This window comes from Macaca nemestrina, chromosome 14 (genome assembly GCF_043159975.1).
Source record: "Macaca nemestrina isolate mMacNem1 chromosome 14, mMacNem.hap1, whole genome shotgun sequence".
NCBI lineage: Eukaryota > Metazoa > Chordata > Mammalia > Primates > Cercopithecidae > Macaca > Macaca nemestrina.
In genome coordinates, this window is record NC_092138.1 from 33,949,961 (window position 1) to 33,959,392 (window position 9,432).

General features: G+C 39.8%; 1 non-coding gene across 1 annotated transcript; it reads right to left on the minus strand.

Annotated features, from left to right (window-relative positions):
- Window positions 1-6,322: 6,322 nt before the first annotated feature.
- On the minus strand, window positions 6,323-6,427 carry LOC112428482 (U6 spliceosomal RNA). Its single transcript, XR_003020433.1, has one exon. It is a non-coding gene; the product is annotated as a U6 spliceosomal RNA (small nuclear RNA).
- Window positions 6,428-9,432: the final 3,005 nt, after the last annotated feature.

Consider the following 9,432-nt stretch of genomic DNA (forward strand, 5'->3'; position numbering starts at 1 on the left):
AGTTATGTGACCATCCACAAGTCCCCTACTCTTTCTGAGCCTCATTTTCACTATCTGTAGTGCATCAATACCTGCAGTATTCCACAGGAATATTTTGAGACAAGGTTTCAAACCTAGAAGGCATCTTGGCTGTATACAGCTAGGAGAAGGAATTATAATTGGTTCATTATTGATTCTTCCTTAAGAAGTTCTAACAGAATAAATCTGCCTTCTTGCCTGCTAATTAGACACGTATTTAACTCTGTTTCTTTTTTTAATAAGTCTCTGCTGTCATTTGAAATCTTCTATTATATGTAATGAAAACCTCTGTCACACACACATACACAAAGATAGCAATTGGCTCTGAGCAAAATGATTTCAGAAATAAGGGGGCAAACTTCAAATTATTACTGCCCATCAAGGAAGTCAGAGTATTCTGTTAACAACAAAAATATTTTCAAAAGCACCCAAGGAGATAAAAATTTAAATGTCAGAGCTGAAGACAAAGATTTCTATCAGTACATCTCACACTTTTGCATAATCGGAATCACATAGGAGAACTTGTTAACTATGCAGATTTCTGGGCCCCACACCAGAGATTCTGAGTCAATAGGACTGAAGCTGTCCAAGAAATCTAGATATTTAGCAAGCTACCTGGTTGATTCAGAGGCAAGTAGTTCTTTGAGAATACTTTGAGAAACATTGGTCATTACCAATCAAGTATGAACATATAGTTAAGATTTTTAAATAAAGTAAGAAAAACTGGTAGAAAGGAGAATGTGGATTTAATTCAATATAAAGTTTTGGGATGGGAGAGGCAAGACCCTCCCAAGAATGGAGCGAGAAGAGAAGGACTCCTTGCAATGTCTTATCTCTCAAAATGTCTCCAAGGTGGATCTACAAGAGCTAGTTAGTGAAAAGAATGGAGGAAAATGTACCAACCCAAGAGGAAAAGAAGCCATATAAAATTAGAAGAAGAATGTGGGAGGACAGGCAGAAACGGCCACAGGATATCTAGTCTCAGGGATGGTTGAATTGTTGATAGGTAAAAAGATGGGAAAAATTCAGCAAAGTCACTGGTCAGAGGGGAAATCTTACTCATCAAAAAGGAGAGGAAGAACCAAGTAAGTGAGAAAACAGCAAAAACGTGAATGACTTTACATTTTTAAAAAAATGACATGCAATCTTCACGGAAAATTTGTTGGTGGGGAAATAAAATGAGCTCAACATGAAAATATCTGTAAAAATATCTTACAGGAATTTTAGGATAGAAGATGAGAAAGTACTTTGAAAAGTATAAATAATGAATTACATGATTATTACTTGCAGTATTTTCTGTGATTATCAAATTTGTTCACTATCTGCCTGGCTCATAAGGTAGTTAAAGAGGGCTGCATGGCATTATCTTTGGAGCCTGACAGTGTCTGATATACAATAGGCACCAACCGGATGGACAAATGGATGGGTAAATCAAGTTAACACAGGAAAAGATGAGACAAGAATGGAATGGTCACATAGTACTCACAAAACCTCACAGGTTTCATTCTCTGATTTTATGGACACATCACTCAGGCATATTTTGGTACTAATATCTGCATGCATGAACCTCCAACTGGGGCATGCCCGTTTGTCTTCCTGAAGGAAGTACTTCTTGATTCATTGTACCTGGTGCATCAGTTGTCTACCTGTTGCCCCTCAGCTCCACTTTCACCCTATTCCATCCTGTCTGTATTGCTGGGGCTGTGGGGATCCACAAACTACATTTTCCAGACGCCTTTACTACCTGTCTTTCTGTTATGTCTGGCAAGAGGAAGAGCCATTATTTCTTTCCTATACTCTCTTGTTTCTGCTGTTGTTCCTGGAAACAGCTGTGTCCCTTCAGTGACCCAAGGTTCTGCTGGAACTGCCGTTCTTTATTGGTCCCAGCCGTGGCTAGGGAGACCACCCTTGGCAGTCCCAGCACAGGCTGGGTGGAATCCCTTAAAACTTGCTCCTGGACTTTGACAACTCCTCTTCAGTTTTATTCCCCCAGTTCCTAAGGCTGGTAACTGCTTTCTACAGATACTAATCTCTGAATGTCACCCTTTTCCCTTTTTGCTTCTTTAACTCCCTTGCTTATCTGTTTCAATGTCCATAATACCAAAATCTGTAGTAAATCCCTTCTATTTGAAACATCTAGAGTGGTTTCTGTTTTTCTGGCCAGACACTGAATGACACACCTGGAAAAATCAGGGTAAATATGATTACACTAGGTATTGAAAGTACGGATTGGAGAACATTTTGTTTGTTCCAGAAGAATCCAGAATGAAAACTGAAATTCCACTGGAGAGTTAGAGCATTATTAAACAGTATGTGTAGGGAATAAAATGCCTTTCCCCCATCCTGGGATACCTCCCTGATTATATTACCTTATTACTGTGATTGTTTTTTAACTTCTCTGCTTTTTCACACAAATCTACAAGAATCTCCTCCTCCTGGAAGCCTCTCTGATTACCTCACACAAACATGATCTTGCTTACTCTGAATTCCTATGGTTCTTTCATTCTCTGATTTCTAGAGTATTTATCCAGGTATGTTAGCAATCAGTTTTTCTCTTGATCACTCCCCAAACCAGAGTGATCATCAGAATCCTCATAAAAATATAGATACCAGGACCTTCTCCTTGTCCTAACCTCCTGAGACAAAATTCTAGAGTGAGGGATGGGTAGTATAGGGTTGAGACAGCATCTATATATATTTTTATACCTCTCAGATGATAAACCCTTCAAGATCAGGGCCTTTTCTTTTCTTATGTAGCTTTTACTGTACCTAATACAGTTTAAGCAGACCACAGCAATCTGTTCATTTTCTAATGAATTACATGAGGGAGGATTCCCAGGAAGACCAGCTGGTGTCACTACTGCCTAATTAATATTTCTGGCCCAGGGAAGGGCATTTCACAAAGCAAAATTTGACCTTCCCTGGATGCAGTGATTGTGTGCTTCAATCCACCTTCCCATCTGTCTATTTTCTAAGAGGGAGCTGCAGAAACCTTGCCAAGAAAATAGACAGTAAAACTTCAACTGTACCAATAACCTGGATTTTCTGAAAGGAAATGATGGCATGGCCTGAGGCTGCCAGACTTCATGTGAGAAAGCAAGAACTAAAACCAGTAGAAGTAGGCCTCCCACTGGCCCAAGGCCTAAGATTTCATTGCACTAGCTTCTCGGCATTAACATTCTATAGAACAAGTTTAGAAATAAAGGCTTAACGAATTTGCAAGCAAAACCAAATTCCAACCAGATTGCATTTTTTATTCATCTTTTACAATCTCATTCATTTTCCATAACATTTGGAGCTGTTGTTTGAAAGTTTAATTTTCCTTTTTATCTACTACTTTCTTATTATTGACTTAAATTATTCTTAAACCATGGATAAGCGAACTAATGTGGGTTTACCATGAGTCATTTATTATGCATCATCTAAGATAACATAGAACCCTTCACCTCTAGCAGAAGCTGTTTAGTAATTACTTCCAATTACTAACAAATTAAGAACAGCGTGTGCTCCAAAAGCAGTTTCTAAACAAGCTCAAACCTGGCTATATTTCAACACTTTTAAATTTTAATTCTCTGGATGTATTAAAAATCTATTAAGATGGTTAAAAGGAAATAAAAGCTAGATGTATAAGTCCAAAAGAAGTCTCCAAATGTCCCCTATAGCCTTTCTTAGATAATATTATGACTTGATCATCTCCATTTGAACACTTACTTCCAGAAAAGTCGATTTTTGGGATAATCAACCTCTTTGTGTTGATTGACCACAAGCTTCTATGTTCAGAAGTTTACTTTAATTAAGAGTGAGGTATTGAATGGTAACTGGATCTCCAGTAGTTGAAATGGGCTTCTTCTTGTCTAGAATAAAGGCCTTTGTTAGCTAGATGGCCCTGGAGAGAGCAGGAACCCCTAAATTCCTCTCCTTCAAGACTTACAGCCTTAAATATCCATGGAAACACCCCAATTTCTCAGTGATCTGCTGGGGGAGTTTGTATGCCATTGGCTGCTGATCAGGCATTTCATTTACAGGGCAGATGAGAGTGGTCTCCTTTATTTCCCACTTGGCACTGAAGAAGTTGTGGCCTTTGGGGGTTAACTAGTTACTGCCCAGCACACTGTACACAGATTGTGCCAATGAGGTGTACATGTTTTCCTCCTACTCACTTTGTGGAGCACACTGGTGGTGAACACAGGGTGCTGGACCTTATAAGGGGTTTCCATCATGGAGGGATCTTTTGAAACAATAGCAATGCTGCCAGAGTGGGGGAAATGGAACTACTTTTTAGATAATACTGTTCCATTAGCCAGGACTCACCTTCATTGGAAAAAAAACTTTCTAGAAATTCCAAATGAAGATAAAAGTTTATTTTCTAAGTTGTCAATATCAGCTTTGTGTTCTTCAACAAGTACTATTACTCATGGTCGAGTGTTTGCCAATGGCATTGAAATTGTTTCTTTTCCTCTTTCTTTGTCTGTCTTTCTTTCTTCCTTCCTTCCTTCCTTCCTTCCTTCCTTCCTTCCTTCCTTCCTTCCTTCCTGCCTTACTTCTTTCCTTAATATATATATTCTATACATATAACTTCTTTCCTTTTTATATATAATATATATACATGCAAATATATTTATGACTCTCTAATTTCTTCCCTGGACAGCAAGATGTCACCCACTGCCTTACCCCTAACCTAAATCATGGTCTCCCAGCTTACTGCTTATTCAAGGGCTAGGTAATAAATTCCATTTCCTTTTAAAAAATTTCCTTCACCAGCTGGTTAATATCCACAGAGTCGTGTGTCTTCCTCTTCCTAACGTCCCATGTCTCCCACTCCCACCCACTCAACCTCCAGCCCCTGAACACATCCAAAACATATCAGATAAAAGACTTTCCTTTCCTTGAAATCCAAACTGGGAACCTGGAGCCAGACGCTGTTGCACAACATTGGCTCCTAACTGTCATTGTCACAGTTTCAACTCACCTGTCAGCATTCAGCTATACAAGCTTCATAATGTTGCCCAACAGAGGAGCAGAAACCAAGGGCAGATGCCTCAGCCTTTTAGAAGTTGCTTGTAAAACAATAATGGAGCAATATACTTTGAAATGTGTTTTGAATTTCTTAAAAAAGGAAAAATCTCCTCACACTCATCAGAACAGTTTACTATATACTGTGAATTGTTAGTGGCTAGGATCTCATGGGTTGCAGCTTGCCTGCAGGACTGTTTCTGTAATCCCTTGGATTTCCCACATTCTGTTTCTTCATGGATTCCCTCTGCAGCTAAAAATTTCAAGGATTTTCCCAACCCCAAAGATAGAAGTTGATACCTAAAACCTAAAAGCTGCATTTTCCAAGCAATATAGATGTTAGACTCCTTCATGAACCTCAGACCTAGCCTGGGCTTCTAGAAAATGCAGTTCTTGGCCAGGCGCAGTGGCTCACACCTATAATCCCAACACTTTGGGAGGCTGAGGCAGGTGGATCACCTGAGGTCAGGAGTTCGAGACCAGCCTGGCCAACATGGCACAACCCTGTCTCTACTAAAAAATACAAAAATTAGCTGGGTGTGGTGGTGAGCACCTACAATCCCAGCTACTCGGGAGGCCGAGGCAGGAGAAATACTTGAACCCAGGAGACAGAGGTTGCAGTGAGCCAAGATTGTGCCATTGTGCTCCAGCCTGGGCAACAAGACCGAAACTCTACCCCAAAAAAAATAAAAAATAAAAAATAAAAGAAAAAGGAAAAAGAAAAAAAGAAAATGTAGTTCTTTTTCCTGGTCCACAAGGCTCACCCCAACCCTGAGCCCATCCAGAGAGAGATTCTAATCTCCTGTACCACTTACCATCTGTACCAATCATGAGACACTTAGCAGAGAATGCTTCAGGACACAAATATATTGAGATCCCTATTCCCATCTATTGATGGCATCTTTGCTGCCGCATCACTCACAGCCAACCAGTGACAAACTACCTCTGGGGTGAGGAATTTATCCCTTCTTTAAATGCCTTATTTGGATTATTCTCTTACTGTAACAGCACATGTCCACAGTAGAAATTAAGGGAGAAAAACAATAGAGAGAGAATAAAAATAGAATCTCCTCTAACCACCCTACTCAGAAGGAGCTTTGGTTACTAAGCTATATTACAGTTACCTCACTATAATAATAAAAATTGTGTCTACAAGTGTGTATTATAGGGCTGCGATGAACATTTTCATAGCCAAATCTTTTGTGTGTAGCCAGGAATATTTTTATCTTTGTTTTTATTTTTATTAGTTTTTCTTCATTTTCTTCTTCCTTTTTAAAAAAAATTATAATTTTTTAAAATGAAACACTTCACAAATTTGCATGTTATCCTTGTGCAAGGAGCATGTTAATCTTCTCTGTATCATTCCAATTTTAGTATATGTGTTAATGGTGTAAGGTGTCCGGATTCTTGGCGTGTTGAACAAAGAATTGGACAAAACGCACAAACAAAGAAGGGTTTTATTGAAACTGAAAGTACACTCCATGGTTTGGGAGCCGGCCTGAGCATAGGAGCTAAAAGATCCCGTTACAGAATTTTTGGGAGTTGAAATAACCTCTAGAGGATGCCATTTGGTATTTGAGGTATGCCCTATGTAAATGGAAAGGACGAAATAAAGTTACAAAGTCATTTACTTGACCCTACGCCCAATGGAGAGGATATTTCCTGTCATAGCTAAAGTGTGAATTGACCTCATGTTCCCTGCCTCCAGACCCTGTTTTCCTGCCTCATTTCCCCACTGAGAGACATGATGCCCATAAATTTTATGGGAGGCAGAGGGACCGATGGCCTTTTTTCTGTAACTGCTTCATGCTGGCTTGGGGCATAGTCCCTCCCTATTGAGGATCACAGAACTCTCACCCTACTACGTCTAGTGGAGGCAGGGTAGCTCCTTAGTGGTCAGGGGTGGTGTCTTCCCCTGGAACTGGCTGGAACCTTTGTTGCATGATCATCTGAAGCTTGATGGTCTCTAGGCAACAGGAAATGAAGTTGGTTAAAAGATTTAATGGGAACTTCAGGGGGTGGATACCTATGCTGTCAGAAATGTTTGTTATAGAGATTTGCAGGAGGGAAAAAACAAAACCTGGTCTGTTCTAGAATCTATGTGTTTCCTTAAAGTCTTAGCATGAGCAATTCCATTTTGGTTTGGTTTGGTTTGGTTTGTGGGGGCCTAGTGTATGAGCTTAATCCAAAACAATGGCCTGCCAGAATTATTTTTTTAATTCCTCCTCTTTTTGGTCAGATTCTTACTTAGGTGAGAGTGTGACCAAAACTTGTGGCCTTAGCGCCACTCTCAGTTGCCATCATTTTGGGTTTCCGATTTCAGCATGTCATTCATAGGTCACGGTGTCCTCATGGTTGCACATTTCTTTCAGCTCTTGTCATTCAAATTGGAGGGAGACTACATGACATTCTAGAGAGGGCTGCATGCAAGTATTTAAAATCTTTGAGAGAATACAGTGCAGCAGGGAGACTATTACTGTGACTATTGGGAGGATAATACCAAGAGTTTGGAGTATGCTCCTTATCCAGGGTCCCCATAAACCAAACCTCCTAAAATTAAATAGATCAAAGAATGAGCTAGGTAAAGAGTTTATTCACTTGACTAAGCAATTTCTTCGTCAATCCCCTACCACTGAATTTCTATAATCTTCATTTGATGTATTTCCCCATAGGCCACAATTGCCAGCAGCTGCACAGGTACTTTTCTGTTTAGCTAATTCTATTATTTAGCATAACTTTCACAAGAGAATTTAAAAGTCTGTTGTGTAACTGTAGCCTTTACAGCAGAATTTGCTCTAGAACCTATCATGAGGGATACATTTCTAATCATTGCTTTTTTTATTTTAAACCGTGGAAAAAGGACCTAACGAATGATGCCCTTTTAGAAGAGTGAAGGCCTTCTGGCAATGTTCTCTTTAACCCATGATGCGGGTTAAGAGGAGTAAACCAATGTTTTGTTTTTGACTGATTATGAGGCAACACGTGTACCATTAAAGTTTCTTACCTGCATTGGGCCTTTGTCTTTTATCTATCAAAGTATAAGGTTATCCACGTATAAGACTGACTGCAAACTCCTTCACAAGTAAAAGTATACCCCATAAGTGCACATAACAGACCCCTTTTCCACTTCTATGTTCATAGAGGCATAAGCAAGAAAAAATATTCAAAGATAAGTTTCATGATAGAAGTCTTAATCTGTGAACTTGGGAAAAGCTGTTCACATCAAGGATGCCATCCTCTTTTGGGAGAAATTTCCCTGGTTAGCTTTACCTCCAGGGTTTATCTTAAGAGTAGAGAGGCAGGGTCGGACGCAGTGGCTAAAGCCTGTAATCCCAGCACTTTGGGAGGCCGAGATGGGCGGATCACAAGGTCAGGAGTTGGAGACCAGCCTGACCAACTGGTGAAACCCTGTCTCTACTAAAAATACAAAAATTAGCCAGGCATGGTGGCGTGCACCTGTAAACCCAGCTATTCAGGAGGCTGAGGCAGGAGAATCACTTTAATCTGGGAGGCAGAGGTTGCAGTGAGCTGAGATGGCACCACTACATTCCAGCTCGGGTGACGTAGTGAGACTCCGTCTCAAAATAATAAAAATAATAATAATAATAATAAAATAAAAATAGTAGAGAGGCAAAAAAAAAGCTGACAAAAAATAAAACAGCCTCCAGAATTCATAGTACAATATAAAATGACCTAACATATATGTAATTAGAGTCCCAGAAGAAAGACAGTAAGAATAAAGTATTTGAAATAATAATGGCCAAAATGTTCCAAATGACTTTAGATAGCTTTGGGGTTGTAAGCTGCTCCTAGAACAGAAGAGATCTTCCAGATCACACATTTGGAAAAGCTAAGCTCTTAGATTTTTCAAGAAGTCAGAAAACGAAGAAAAGGGGATAGGGTGGGGGTACCAACGATCGTTTATTTTAAGGGGATTCTATATACAAAATCAAAGTAAGAGCACTTAAGCCGACTGAGGTGCCAAAGCCTCCGTAAGCGTGAATTGGATGAATGACCCAGCAGCTAGTGAGTACGTACTCTGAGCTGCATGTTTGATGTGCATTAACTCACTGAATCATTAGGAAAACCCTGTGACATAGGTATTATTTGAGGCTAAGAGCAGTTCAGTAACTTGTCCAAAGTTGCACATCTGACAAACGGAAAAGATAAGATTCAACCTCAGGGCTAACTTCAAAATCAATTCTCCTAACAGTTCTGCTATCCTGCCTTCATCTAGGTTGCTCATTCATGAATATATCTTCCCCTTCAAGGAAGTACTGGATTTCCCTCCTGTACAAATGTAGGGAGTGACATGACTCACAGCCCAGAACTTGTAGGTTGTGAGGGAAGGGGATTCATTTTGCCTGGACATCCCACAGTGCATAGAGCCATGTAGGACGT